This window comes from Artemia franciscana, chromosome 18, assembly GCF_032884065.1.
Source record: "Artemia franciscana chromosome 18, ASM3288406v1, whole genome shotgun sequence".
NCBI classification, from domain to species: domain Eukaryota; kingdom Metazoa; phylum Arthropoda; class Branchiopoda; order Anostraca; family Artemiidae; genus Artemia; species Artemia franciscana.
This window is the reverse complement of record NC_088880.1, coordinates 11,457,098-11,472,610: the sequence shown is the minus strand read 5'-3', so window position 1 is coordinate 11,472,610 and position 15,513 is coordinate 11,457,098. Positions and strand designations below refer to the sequence as shown.

Below are 15,513 nucleotides of genomic sequence, written 5' to 3'. Positions count from 1 at the left end.
TCATAAAAGTACAGTTAATGCTTGAATATTTGGCGGAAAAAAATATGTTTAAATTTAAACGTATCAAATTTGTCCTCAGACGTTTACCCTCTCAACAAAAATCTTGTACTTTGAAAATTGTAGTTTATTAGGTACTAATAGATCAATAGATACAAGATCGCTAACGGACAAACAAATAATTATTTCGATGTCCATGGTATGTTCGCGTCCACGGGGAGGGGGTTGCCGTGTTTGAACCTTCCTCCTCCTAGAAATTTTTATTTGATTCGTAAAAGTAATAAGACTGCATGTAAACAGATTGCCTAATTTAAGTACTTCCGTACTTAAAGATTTCAAAACCTAGACATTAAACTGGTTATTACACTTAGAAATTGGAATCCTTTTCTTACCGTGTTCTTAGCCCCTCCTGCCCCTGGAAATCAGCCTTAGGATCTGGGGGACGATTTTTAAATAAAAATTCTAGAAAAAAGCTAGAGGTTTAAAAAATGTCTGCATTAGTATTCATAGTTTTTAATTAGCATGTTTTAAGTTAGTGTTCTAACAAGTTTGGATAGTGGCTTAAAGATTTAAACTACGTTTATTAATGCCATTTTCGATTTATTCTCCAAAAGAGTCCAATTAACCCTTTACCTCAAATTTCTGCTTTTTGATTAGTTGTAATCAGTTTCAAGGTGAAAACTTAACTGGCAGGTTGCTTCGTGATATTACTTGATAGCCTACTTAAAAGTAAGAACATATTTTTGATTTTGATTTTTTTTTTTCAGTTGTATGTGTAAGGTACTGTACGGTTATGCTCGGTGGAATTTATTTACGCATTTTTTTTGTCAGTTTTATGCTCTCGTATAAAAATATGCACGCAGGGAAGGGAGGGTCAGAGGCCACCTATCCTGAAATTCTAAATGTTATCAATCTAATGGAACTGTTAACTCAAATTGTCCAAAGATATTAGTTTGTTAAAGCTCCCTCCCTGGAAAGAAAGTCCCTGCGTACGGGCTTATTCTGAAGTATTATTGAAAAAATCTAGCGACTTTGGAATACTGTTTTTGCATGGATTATATTGAATAATTTGTCAAAAGGAGGAAAGATTAAAACAAATCCATTTAATTTCAATTTTTCTCGTAAAAATATAGATGAGGGGCTCTTTGTTTTCTTAAGAAATAGTATGGCTCTCTAATGAAACTTTTAGAAATGAGTACAGAGCCTTTTACCTTTACTCCATTTCTAAGGCTTAGAAAATTACATAAAAGACAGATACAAATCGGTAGTAACTGTGACAAGTTTGCCTTAATATTAGTTTAAGTTCTATAATTTTCTCTGGCTCTACTACTATTATTACTACTACTAACTCTAGCATCTGTAGCACCAAGCCGCCTGAGGCCAAAACAGCTACGCACGCTCCTCTTGAATCCCAATGTATCCAAAATCCTCCTTGTTTCACCTTTCCAGGAAGCTCCCATTTCCCTTAAATCTTTCTAGGGACATCTTCCAGTCCCATTCGGGGACGACTTGCTTTTCTTTTGGCCCTAGACGGCTTGCTTGGGACAAACTTTGGAAATCTGTCATCCTTCATCCCTCGAATGTGTCCTAGCCGTTTCATGTTTTTTCCCATTATAGCTCTAGAACGCAGAATTGAATCACGTTTTTCGTATAGCTTACAGAACGTCCAAGCTTAAAAACCATACTTGACCACTGTCATCACTGTTTTTTCAAATATTCTAATCTTGGTTCGCGGACTCTAGACTTTGGAAAATCAAATCCAATGACTTGAACTGGATTTTACGCCATATTAGTATTATCTTTTCCAAATTCAAAACTCATTTAAATTTATTTTTCTAAAATGTCATAAATAGGATTAAGCAAAGTTATGACGCTAACTACATTTTCTTTGGTGCCCATTTGTGCTGTTGATCTATTTCTGAAAGTTTAAATTCTTTACTACAAATTTTGTTCATACATCGGAAGTCAGTATTTTTGGCCGGAAAGGGGGTATATTTGCAGATTTAGAGGATTTGTAGATTAAAAGAACTGCCCAGGGTATAGATTGATCTCTGGACTAATTCTTGAAAGTTGCATTCACCTAACTAATTTTAATTTGGCAAGCTATTACCAAGGCCGTATCCAGGGGGTTGGGGCTAGGGGATTTGAACCCCACCTCCCCGAAATGTTTTTCTGGCTCCAAAATCGTTACAAAAATGAATATAAACAAATTTTTGATGCGTTTTTTTTTTTTTATTATTACAAGATAACAAGAAGACGCTCATCTAGAAACAAAACATTCTTTTTTTCACGATTTGGGTTGAAATTTGAAATTTTTGAAACATTTTTTTACCCTTTGTGATCTATTGTGTCTTGAGGCGAGGGGCCAATTAATGCTAAAACACGTCTTAGTTACTTATTTTCGATGCACCATTGAAAAAAAAAAGTATTTTAGATTAATTTTAAGGGGTATGCCTCTCCATTTTGTTGCATCGGATCCCCAAGGACCTTACAATAAAGGTCTCAAGTGCATTAAAAGTTTTTTTTTAACTTCATTCTGGTCCTGCTTTCGAGTGTTTTCTTGTCCCATGGACTCAAAGGTGTAAGTTTCAAGCATATTGAAATAACAATTAGCACCATAAGACCCTCTCCCCCCTTCCAGTATTTGAGGACCCCTTGACAAAGGGAACAACCTCTAAGAAATTAAATGATCAAGCCATTTGGAACAAAACAAAAATGTTTAGGGACCCATTTTTGGGAGAACAGTTTTCGTTCTTGTGCACGCGGGTCTCCTTGACTTAAATTAATTAAGGATAGTAATAATATATTCACAAACATCAATACATAAATAAAAGCAGTAACAACTATCTAATTCAGAAAACAAAATAGTATAATATACGAAAAAACAAAGAAAAACAAAGAAAGGATAGCCTCTAAATTTCGAGCTTATCAGAAAAAAGTCTCTTTGCCCCTTTTTGAATCATTTTTTTGGGAGCCCGTGTCCCTAATCTACAATCTTTTTAATATACACAATAGAGTCCTCTTTACCACGGTGTAAATTTCAAACCGGTCTGAGCCAAAGAGTTATTGGCCCATTGTAAATCCCCTAGCACCCACTCCTCTCCAACAAAATATGGGATTCTTTGGTTGGGAAAACGACCCTTGAAGTTGTGCTGGCCTCATATTTGGATATCAAGTAGGCCTACTAAACCAAAAAATGTATTTGCACACGTGGTACCATTGGCTCAGAAAGTTGTGGGTCCAGTTTTCAAACCACTCGGGGAAAAAATTTATTGACCATTTCCAATCCTATTCCCAGGTAAACTACTTCTTTTAATTTTTATTGTGCACTGAGTCCCCATTGCCCAAGGACTTACAGTCTTAAGCCGAAAAATAATTTACCCCTTCCTTTTCCATGTCCCGTAACCCCTATCAATTACTTTGTTTGAGTTGGGGTTCCATTGATCCAGGAGTGTGCAAATATTCTCTTAGAAAAAATTCCTCCTTTGGGCCTCATTAATGCCAGAGCCAACTTTTATTTTTTCAATTTTTTCTTGTGCATTGTGGTTCCCTTGAAATACAAGAGGTTGAAACTTCTTGGACTTCATCTCCAGGGAATGTTTTTTACTACCCTGTAAAAAATGGGCATGCTAAGGTCTTCTTTACCATTGGAACCTAATTTCTAAGAGTTATAAGGTTTAAGTTTCAAGTCAGTAAACAATTTTGGATCGTCCTTGTACACCGTTCTAAGGCGAGCCAATATTTTTTCAATTTCTTATGAATTGTGGTTCATTTGGCTTAAGCACCTGCATATATTAGTTTCAAGACAATGGAAAACAAAAATAGTCTCTTTCATGCCCAATTTCCGGGGGCCTACATCTCCAACCTAAACTTTTGTTTGTGCAATTAGGCTCGTTATCTAGAACTTATGAGTGTTTCAAGCCATTCGAAAAAACTGACTCTTTATTGTGTTACATTTCGAGAGGAACTCGTATTTTCTCTATTTTTTCAATGTATTGGGGTCTCTCTGGCCCAATAAGGGTGTAATTTTTTGCCTGATTATTAAAAAATTTAATTGTTCGAATCCCTTTTTTGGGAGCCTATGCTCCCAGACTGAGTGTTTCCTGTGCGCTCCCCTCAGACCAGAGTTTTTTGGATGCAAGTTTTAAATAGATCAGAGACAAAAGTTTTTGACCCTTTTTCTTGCCCCGTTTTCTGGCGAACAAAATAGTTTGCAATTTTACCTCCATTGTTTTCCCTTTCCCCAGGAACTTCGGAAAGAGGTTTCATTTCAATAAAAAAAAGGCTTGTCAGCAATTTTTTTTAGGGCCCATGCCTCGAATCTCTGTTTTTCTTAGCCTTAGATTCTCTTTGGCCAGAGAACTTATGGGTGTAAATTTCAAGCCATTTGCAAAAAAAAATTGTTCTTATTCGGTTATACTCATACTTTTTTCTGTTTTATCTCTTGTGCATTGGGGTGCCTTGGACAGGGACTTTAGGATTTAACTTTGAAGCCGACGGAAACAAATCTTTCAGTCTCATTATTGCGCTGCATGTGCCCCAATTTCTCTTATAAATCAGGGCCTCGTGTTCAGAGACTTGCGCTTGTAAGTTCAAATCTGGTTAGAAACAAAAGTTTTCAGACCATTTTGGAATCACTAAACCGATCCCATTCCTACCATAGTTTCTTTTTCTCATGGCCAAAGTGGCAAATCTTTTGAGGTTTCAAACTAACCTGACTGCTACGGAGAGATACGGACAGCTAAAAAATGTTCTATCCTTTCTTCCACTGCAAAACGAATGAATAATATGCATAATTGAGGCCCGTTACCCCTGAGGTTGCATCGGTCAATCTATCATTGGAGGCATATTTATTGGACCTTTTGACTATTTTGAGAAACTTTCTATCAAAAGATTTGGATCCAATACCATGAGGGATTGATGGGGGCTCTCTGGGGTACAAAAGGCACGTGATGGGGGCTGGTTGCCCACTCTTTCCGTTTGATCTTTAAAAAAAGCTCTAAAACTTTCAATGTTCATTCGAATGACCCCCTTTCGAGTTTCTGCGACCACTTCTTCCGAAAGAAGTAGCCAGAGCAAAGTAGCGCTTTGCTCTTTGCTCAGTGCGTTGACTCACATAGTATTTTTCAAATAGAAAACATACTTTCAATTTCAGAAGAAAAAAAAGTAATATTTGTGGAATTATGAAGCGCTACAAAAAAGCGAAATCATTTATATTGAATAGAAGAAGATTGAAGTGACTGGTAAATATTTGTAAAAGATGTCGAAATGTGTTTCCGTGAATCACGCTAAATAATATTCCCGTAAAAAAAATCTTTGGCTATAAAAAAACGAGAATGGACGCTTAATCCTTAAATATATAATATAAAATTGCCAGAATAATATCTTTAAAACAATTTTTCGTTTCTTCATCTCAAATGATTAAATCAAACAGTTCGTGATAATGAACAGTAAGTAAGGAGTGCCCCAGCCCAATAGTAATCGAAACTCTTGATTTCAAATATATAAGTTTCATCAAGTTTGGTCTTAACCATCAAAAGTTACGACCCTGAGAAAATGTGTCTTATTTTTGAAAAAAAGGGGAAACACCCCCCAAAAGTTGTAGAATCTTAATGAAAATCATGCCATCATATTCAGCATATCAAAGAACACTACTGTAAATAACGACGAAGACCACACTGCCTTTCCATCACAAACACCAAAAACAAGAAGAACAATAGGGAATTTTTTAAGACAGTGGGAAACAAATTAGAATGAATATTTCGGCCCTATGTCCAAGGGCCGTCCTCAGCAATACAAATAAGAAAAAACAACTTACGAGAGGATAAAATCAATAAAACTAAAATGAACAATTTTTCAAAACAGTCCCAACATCCTTACCTCAGCGAAGTTCAACCAGGACTGAAAAATCACACACAGGTACAAAACACAGGTACTGTGTTAATATCTATTGTTTTTTTTAACCAATATTACTTCAGTTTCTTTTGATTCTGCTTTAAGTAGCCATGTTTTCGAAAATCCTAGCCACAAAATACTTTTTGAAGAATCTGCCATTATTAGCAATGATCTAGGCATAAAGCAAGTAGTTCGAGAAGCAATTGAAATCAGACTTAAGATTTATAATAATATTTCCTTAAATAGGGATTTAGGAGAATATTCACTGAATGCTTTATACACAAATTTAATTAAAAATCACCTTACAAAATATTTTAAAAAACCAATAGATATTAACACAGAACCTATCACAAATAGACCTATAAGATCAGCAGCGAAAAAAGCTTGGTTGGCATTAAAAACCTGTTTTCAAATCATTTTCTTTCATTTCATTGAATTACCTCGTTTCATAACAATTTATTTTTCAGTCCTGGTTGAACTTCGCTGAGGTAAGGATGATGGGACTGTTTTGAAAAACTGTTCATTTTAGTTTTATTGATTGTATCCTCTCGTAAGTTGTTTATTCTCATTTGTATTGCTGAGGACGGCCCTTGGACATAGGGCCAAAATATTCATTCTAATTTGTTTCCACTGTCTTAAAAAATTCCCTATTGTTCTTCTTGTTTTTGGTGTTTGTGAGTGTGTGTGACTTTGTGTGTGTTTGGCTGCGTGTCAATGTGTGTGCTTGTGCGTGGGTGTGCATTTGTGTGTGCTTGTGTGTGTGTGTTTGTGTCTGTGTGTTTGTGCGTGTATGTCTGTGTTTTTGTGTGCGTGTGTATTTGTGTGTGTGTGTGTCTATTTGTGTGTTTGTGTGTGTGTGTAGGTATTTTTGTTTGTGTATGTGTGTGTGTGTGTGATTTCTTGTGTTTGTCTGTATGGTTGTGTGTGTTTGTGTCTGTGTGTGTTTGTGAGTGTGTGTTTTGTATGTGTGTCTTTGTGTGTATGTGTTTGTGCATGTGTGGGTTTGTGTTTGTGTTCGTTTGTCTGTGTGTGTGTGCGTTTGTATTTTTGTGCGTGTGTGTGTTTTTGTCCTATCACAAATAGACCTATAAGATCGGCAGCGAAAAAAGCTAGGCTTTTTCATTCTAATTTGTTTCCCACTGTCTTAAAAAATTCCCTCTTGTTCTTCTTGTTTTTGGTGTTTAACACTACTGTAGAAGTTTCAAGCTCCTATCTACAAAAATGCGGACTTCAAATTCGTCCTCAGAGGTTTGACCTCTGAACTTCATAATTTTTAGATAACCAAAACAAAAATCTTGTAGTTCGAAACTGTTGGTTTATGGGTACTAATAGATCAATAGATCTAAAATGGCTAAGGGACAAATAAATAAATATTTCGATATCCGTGGTGCCGCGTTTGAACCTTCCTCCTACTTGAAATTTTTGTTTGATATGTAAAAAGTAACAAAACTACATGTAAACAGATTGCCTAATGTAAGTATTTCCGTACTTACAGACTACAAAACTTAGACATTAAACTGATTATTACACTTAGAAATTGGAATTCTTGGCTTGGTGCGTTTTTATCCCCTCCCACCCCGGAAATCAGCCTTATGATCAGGGGGACGATTTAAAAACAAATTTCAAAAGAAAGTTAGAGGTTTAAAAAAATGTTTACATTAGTATTCATAATTTTTAAGTCGCACTTTTTAAATTAGAGTTCAAAGAAGTTTGGATAGTGGCTTAATGATTTAAACCATGTTTATTAATGCCATTTTCGATTTATTCTCCAAAAGAGCCCAATTAATTTTTGCTAACTAAGGAAAATTCTTATTATTTAAAATGAAAAAGACATTAACGATTTAGATAATTTATTCGTTATTAAAAATGCTGATTTTAAGGTCAAATTTCTGCTTTTTGATTAGCTGTAATCAGTTTCAAGGTGAAAACTTAACTGGTAAGAGCCAGATTCAAATTGATACTGACTGTGAAAAATTGTGCATTAATTTCGGTTTAAGTTATTTCAATTTTGCCTTAATATTGGTTTAAGTCCTATAATTTCCTCTGGCTCTACTACTATTAATACTACTACTAACTCTAGCATCTTTAGCACCAAGCTGCCTGAGGCCAACGCAGCCACGCACACTCCTCCTGCATCCCAATGTATTCATAGCCCTCCTCGTTTCATCCTCCCAGGAAGTTCCCATTTCCCTTAAATATTTCCTAAGGTCATCCTCCAATCCTATTCGGGGACAACTTGCTTTTATTTTGGCCCTAGACGACTGGACAGTAAGGAAAAACTTTGACAATCTATCGTCCAGAAGTCGTAGAACATGTCCTAGCCATTTCATTTTTTCTGACATTATAGCTCTAGAAAGTTTAATTGAGTAACATTTTTCGTACAGCTAAAACGGATTTTCAATTTTCTTTTTCTTAAGTCTCATAAATAAAGATTAAGCAAAGTTATGACGCTAACTACATTTTCTTTGATTCCCATTTGTGTTGTTGATCTATTTCTGAAAGTTTATATTACATACTACAAATTTTGTACAATACATCGAAAGTCAGTATTTTTGGCGAGGAAGGGGGTAGTTCTGTAGATTTTTGTAGTAACTCCGGACTCATTCTTGAAAGTTGCTTTCACCTAACTAATTTTTATTTGGCAAGCTATTACCAAGGCCGTATCCTGGGGGTCGGGGATAGGAGGTTTGAGCCCCATCTCCCCGCAATGTTTGCCCGGCTCCAAAATCGTAACACAAATAAATATAAACAAATACCGATGCTGTTTTTTTATTCCAAGATAACAAGAAACCCCTCATCTAGAAATAAAACCTTCTATTCTTTACCATTTGGGGTGAAATTTGAAATTTCTGAAACATGTTTTTTACCTTTTGAAACCTATAGTGTCTCGAGACGAGGGGCCAGTCAATGCTAGAAACAATTCTCAGTTACTTATTTTCGATACGCCAGTAAAGAAAAGTATTTTAGTTCATTTTAAGGGGCCTTGTACCCAAACTTAAAGTTCCGATGTACATTAGTGTTCCTTATCCCATGAACTTAAAGGTGTAAGTTTAAAGCATATTGAAATAATAATTAGCAACCTAAGACCCTCATCCTCCTTCCAGTATATGAGGCCCCCTTGGCAAAGGGAATAACCTCTAAGAACTTAAACGTTCAAGCCATTTGGAACAAAAAAAATGGGGGCCCCAGGTTTCGGGAGAATAATTTTCGTTCTTTTGCATGAGGGTCTCGTTGACTTATAAAATTAAGGATAGTAATAATATATCCCAACCAAAGTACTTCATTATATAAATAATAGTAGAAGACACGGTAAACGCACTGGGGTCGAGTAACTACTAAACAATTACGAAAACAAAATAGTATAATATACGAAAAAACAAAGAAAACGAAAAACAAAGATAGTTGTTTACAGCTATCTTAAACATGGATAGCCTCTACACTTCAATCTAATCAGAAAAAAGTCTTTTTGTCCCTTTTTGAATCCATTTTTTGGTAGCCCATGTCCATAGCCAACACTTTTTTATTATTATATACAATAGAATCTTCTTTACCAAGGTGTAAATTTCAAACCGGTCAGAGCCAAAGAGATTGTGGTCCGTTGTAAATCCCCTAACACCCACTCCCCTCCCAATAAAATATGAGATTCTTTGGTCGAGAAAACAACCCTTGAAATTTTGAAGCTGATAGGAAAATATCGATATTTGGCCTAGTATTAGCCTCATTTTTGGATATCAGGTGCTAAACCTAAAAATGTATTTGCAAACATAAAACCATTTGCCCAAAAAGTTGTGAATTCAGTTTTCAAAGCACTTGGGGAAAAAAATTATCGAACAATTCAAATGCTATTCCCAGGCAAAGTGTTTCTTTTAATTTTTATTGTGCACTGGGGCCCCATTGCCCAAGGACTTACGATCTTAAGTCTTAAGCCTAAAAATAATATACCGCTTCCTGTTCTATGTCCCGTACCCCATATCAAATATATTGTGTGAATTCGTGTTCCATTGATCCAGGAGCGTACAAATGTATGTTTTATTCCTTTCAGAAAAAAAACGCCCCTTTGGGCCCCATTAATGCTGGAACCAACTTTTATTTTTTCCATTTTTTCTTCTGCATTGTTGTCCCCTTGAACCGTAAGACCTTGACACTTCTTGAACTTCATCTTTAGGGAAAATTTTTCCCTACCCTACAAAAAATGGTCATTCTAAGGTCTCCTTTACCATTGGAATCTAAGTTTTAAAAGTTTTAAGGCTTACGTTTCAAGTCAGCAAACAATTTTGGGCCCTCTTCGTACACCGCTTTAAGGCGAGCCAATGTATTTTTCAATTTCTTATGAATTGTGGTCCATTTGGCTTAAGCACTTGCTAATATTAGTTTCAAGGCAATGGAAAACAAAAATACTCAGCTTCATGTTTAATATCTGGGGGCCTACGTCTCCAACCTAAATTTTTGTTTGTGCAATTAGGCTCGTTATTTAGAATTACGGGTGTTTCTAGCCATTCGAAAAAAATGATTCTTTATTGTGTTCCATTTCCAGGAGAACTCATATTTTCTCTATTTTTTATATGTATTGGGGTCCCTCTGGCCCAATAAGGGTATAACTTTTGACCTTATTATTAAAACATTTAATTTTTCGAGCCCCCTTTTTAGGAGCCCATGCTCCCAGACTGAGTTTTTCCTTTGCACTCCCCTTAAACCAGAGTTTTTCGGATGCAAGTTTTTAATAGATCAGAGACAAAAGTTTTTGGCCCTTTTTCTTGCCCCCCTTTCTGGTGAACCAAATAGTTTGCAATTTTTTTCCCATTGTTATCCCTTTCCCCGGGAACTTCGGAAAGAGGTTTCATTTCAATAAAAAACGCTTGTCAACCCTTTTTTTACAGACCCATGCCTCGAATCTCTTTTTTTAGCCTTAGATTCCCTTTGGCCCGATAACTGATGGATGTAAATCTCAAGCTGTTTGAAAAAAAAAAGTTCTTGTTCGGGCATACCCATAATTTTTTCTGTTTTATTTCTTGTTCATTGGGGTGCCTTGAACATGGACTTCAGGATTTAACTTTGAAGCCGACGGAAACAAATCTTTCGGTCCTATTATTGGCCTGAATGTGCCCCGAGCTACATTTCTCGTGTAAATCAGGGCCCCTTGTTCAGGAACTTCCACTTGTAAGCTCAAATCTGGTCAGAGACAAGAAGTTTTCAGACCATTTTGAAACCACTAACCCGTTCCCATTCCTACCATAGTTTCTTTTTCTCACTGCCACAGGGACCAATCTATTGAGATCTCAAACTAAACGGAATGCTAAGAAGAGATACGGACAGGTAACAAATATGCTATCCTTTCTTCCGCTACAAAACGAATGAATAATTTGCATAATTGAGGCCCGTTACCCCTGGGGTTGCATCGGTCAAGTTATCATTGGAGACATATTTATTGGACTTTTTGACTATTTTGAGAAGCTGTCTATCAAAAGATATGGATCCAATACCACGAAGGAGTGACGGGGCCTCTCTGGGGTCATAACACAAGGGATGGGGGCTGGTTGCCTACCTGTTCCTTCTATCCTTAAAAAAAGCCCCAAAACTTTCAATTTTCATTCGAATAATCCCCCTTTCCAGTTTCTGCGACCACTTCTTCCGAAGGAAGTAGCCAGTAAAAAAACACATAGGAGGCGCTTTGCTCAGTGTGTTGCTCTCAGATAGTATTTTTCAAATAGAAAATATACTTCCAATTCCAGAAGAAAAAAAAGAGTAATATTTGTGGAATTATGAAGCGCTACGAAAAAGTAAAATCGTCTGTAATGAAGATAAAATGTTTGAAGTGACTGGTAAATGTTTGAAAAAGATGTTGAAATATGTTTCCGTGGATCAGACCAATTAATATTCTCCGTAAAAAAAAATATTTGGCTACAAAAAGATAAACGAGAACAGACTTTTAATCCTTAAGTATATACTATGAAATTTCAAGAATAATATCTTTAAGACAATTGTTCGTTTCTTCATCTCAACGATTAAATCAAATAGTTCGTGATAACGAGCTATAAGTAAGGAGCCGTAAAAAAAAAACAACCTTATCTAGCTTTAAAAAAATAAACGAGAGTGGAAGTTTAATCCTTAAATAAATGCTATAAAGTTTCCAGAATAATATCTTATAACAATCCTTCATTTCTTCATCTCAAACGATTAAGTGATTATAGAAATCGAGAATATTACCCAATGTTTTCCGAGTCAATAAAATTCTAAAATAGTAATTAAGAAAATAGAAGATATTAATACACACCTCTTCACATATGCATGAGATGCACGCGGTAAAATAATGGACCGATCATTGCAATTTTCAATATATATATCGTAAAACAAGGTGAATAACAAGGACCCCTTTTTCTCTTCAAGCACCCCGATCACAAAACACTATGTACGAAAAGCGTTGTATCTGGGCTATGCCTGGGCTGATCGTTGTAATCTTTTGGAAATACGGTCCTTTGGTAATGGGGATTTCCAGTTTACCAGTGGGCGAATGGCCTCAGGGGGAATTTTTTTGTGTTCAAACGCTTTTTGCCTCCAACCAATCTGAAATTTGAGTAAAAAGTTGGCTCTTTTGGGGATGAATCTTTGCTCAAATTTCTAAAAAAAAATTATGTGGTGCCAGAATAATTTCTAAAAAAAATTATGTGGTGCCAAAATAATCTCTATACAAAAATTATGTGGTGCCAGAATAATTTCTAAGAAAATTAAGTGGAGCCAGAATAATTTCTAAAAAAAATTATGTGGTGCCAGAATAATTTCTAAAAAAAATTATGTGGTGCCAAAATAATTTGTACGAAAAATTATGAGGTGCCAGAATAATTTCTAAAAAAAAATTATGTGGTGCCAGAATAATTTCTAAAAAAAAATTATTTGGTGCCAGAATAATTTTGGCAATCTAAGATACCGATTTCTGAAGACTGAACGCTGAGCACGAGGAGGTAGGTGAAATTTTAATTAGTGATAATATATATGGTTTAATAGTGTTTTTATCAGACGTAAGGCTGCTGTAAAGATATTTAAGGTGTTTTATCCTCTTTACTCACTCTGATAAATAGTTGGGAAATGGTGATTTCATAGCACCATTTTCTTCATCATAGTCATTTTGCTTTATCTTAGATGCCTCATATGCATTTACTTTTGCGAAGAACTTGTTCTTGATTACAGTAAAAAAGCAACATACTTTTAAGGTAAACTGCACTGGATCGATTGGTTCAACCTGTTTTCAGTATCTTGTTTGGTTCTAGGGTAGTTATAATTTTTCCAGAATATGGTATTACTCCATTTCTTGGTTGCAGAGGTAGCTGGAAATTGGAGTTTGCGATGGCTACTGAGCCTTTTCCGCCCAAACGAGCGTTCACAAAAAAAGAAGCCCATTTTATTTTTGCTCCTTTAATATTAGTCTATTGCTATAGTCAAGACAGTTAAGAATAAAATTTCTTCATTAAAAAACAGTAGTGCCGAATATATATATATATATATATCTATATATATAAAAATAAGTTGGCTGTCTGTGGATCAGGTGACGTCATGTTTCTGTGTCGGCTGACGTCATGAAATTAGTTGTCGTCATTTTTGCTTTGACGATGCTTAGTATATTGTAAAACACATTAATTTGGTTAATAATATACCATTTAAAACACCAAAATGAACATGCTGGAGTAGTCACTCGGTGAGAGAGGGTGTCAGAACGGAGAATGAAGGTCCCAGGTTCAAATCCTGGTTAGGCTAAAAAAGGTAAAAAACTAAAAACTAAAAAAAAACTGAAAAAACTAAAAAACTAAAAAAACTAAAAACTAAAAAAAAACTTAAAAAAAAGGGAAAAACTGAAAAATAGAAGAGAAAAAGAAAACTAATAAAATTAAGAATAAAAATAAAAAAAAATAAAAAAGATAAAAACTAAAAAAAAAGTAAAAAGAAAAAACGAAAAAAACTAAAAAAGCTAAAAAAAAAAAAAAAAGGTAAAAACCAATAAAAAACTAAAAAAAATTTTCATCTAAAAAACTAAAAAAGAATAAAAAAGGTAAAAACTAAAAGAACTAAGTGAGAGAAAAAAAAAACTAAAAAAAGGAAGAAACTGAAAAATAAAGGAGAAAAAGAAAACTAAAAAAATATAAATAAAAATAAAAAAACTAAAAAGATAAAAACTTCAAAAAAAAGACTAAAAAGAAAAAAGAAAAAAACTACAAAACCTAAAAAAGGTCAAAACCAATAAAAAAAACTAAAAGGGGAACACTGGGACACAAATGACGACCGGGATACTGGGAATATAAATGACGACCGGGACACAGGGAATGTTCAATTAGCAATCACCATCAACAAAGCTCAAGGGCAATCATTAGAATCATGAGGTATAGATCTGAATATGGATTGTTTTTCCCATGGACAATTATATGTTGCATGTTCAAGAGTCGGTAAACCTGACAATCTAAATAAATGACGACACTCAAAGAGAAAGCGACCGGGACAAAAGGAATGTTCGATTAGCAATCAACAAAGCACCGGGGCACAGGGAGTATAAATGACGACGACCGGGACACAGGGACATAACTACAAAGGGGACGCCGGGGTGCACAGGGGGATATATAAATGACGATGGCGACTCAGGGAATGGTCGATTAGCAATCACCATCAACAAAGCTCAAGGGCAATCATTAGAATCATGAGGTATAGATCTGAATACGGATTGTTTTCCCATGGACCATTATATGTTGCATGTTCAAGAGTCGGTAAACCTGACAATCTATTTATATGCACAGATAATGGGACAGCAAAGAATGTTGTATATTCGCAAGTTTTACGTAGTTAAAAACATATATATATATATATATATATATATATATATATATATATATATATATATATATATATATATATATATATATATATATATATATTATATATATATATATATATATATATATATATATATATATATATATATATATATATATATATATATCTACATTCACAGGTGGGACATAGGGACACAACTATAATGGCGCGTAACTAATATGGCGCGTAACGACTTACGCGCGCGGGGAGGCTTGGGGGGCGCAAAGCGCCCCCACCAACTAGGTGTTGGGGTGGCGCGAAGCGCCACCCCAACAGCTAGTATATATATATATATATATATATATATATATATATATATAATATATATATATATATATATATATATATATATATATATATATATATATACAGCTACCTTTAGAGCTTTTTGTCTACGGAAGATAAAGAATATTACCTTTAGCTTCACTTAAATTTAAATTCCAATGTAGTGAGCAAAAAAAGAAAAATGTCAGAATAGGTTTTTTGTGATAAATATAAAAGACCCAAACTTGTTTCTTTCTTCAAAAACTCGGAGGAACCAGTTAAAACTAAAATTTGGTCAAAATATTTCCTTCTTCGATAATTGGCTTAACCAAGAAAGATTCTGTTAAGTCCCTTTTGATGCATTGAAAAGCGCATTGGTAAGTGCTTCAATCTTCACGCATATATGTATACGCATTGAAACAGAGTGTTGACTTGCATAAAATCTTGTGACTCTAATTTTTTTTCGTTTTATTGGCTTAAAAGTACGCTCAGAGAACCAGTTAGATG

At 34.8% G+C, this 15,513-nt stretch overlaps 1 protein-coding gene across 1 annotated transcript in view; it reads left to right on the top strand.

The window, feature by feature from the left end:
- The first annotated feature begins 684 nt into the window (after positions 1-684).
- LOC136038606 (sodium-dependent phosphate transport protein 2B-like) overlaps positions 685-15,513 on the top strand; it is a 46,243-nt gene continuing 31,414 nt past the window's right edge. The window contains exon 1 of the mRNA XM_065721815.1: positions 685-726. The gene's annotated coding sequence lies outside the window, so the exon portion shown is untranslated. The remainder of the gene's footprint in view (positions 727-15,513) is intronic.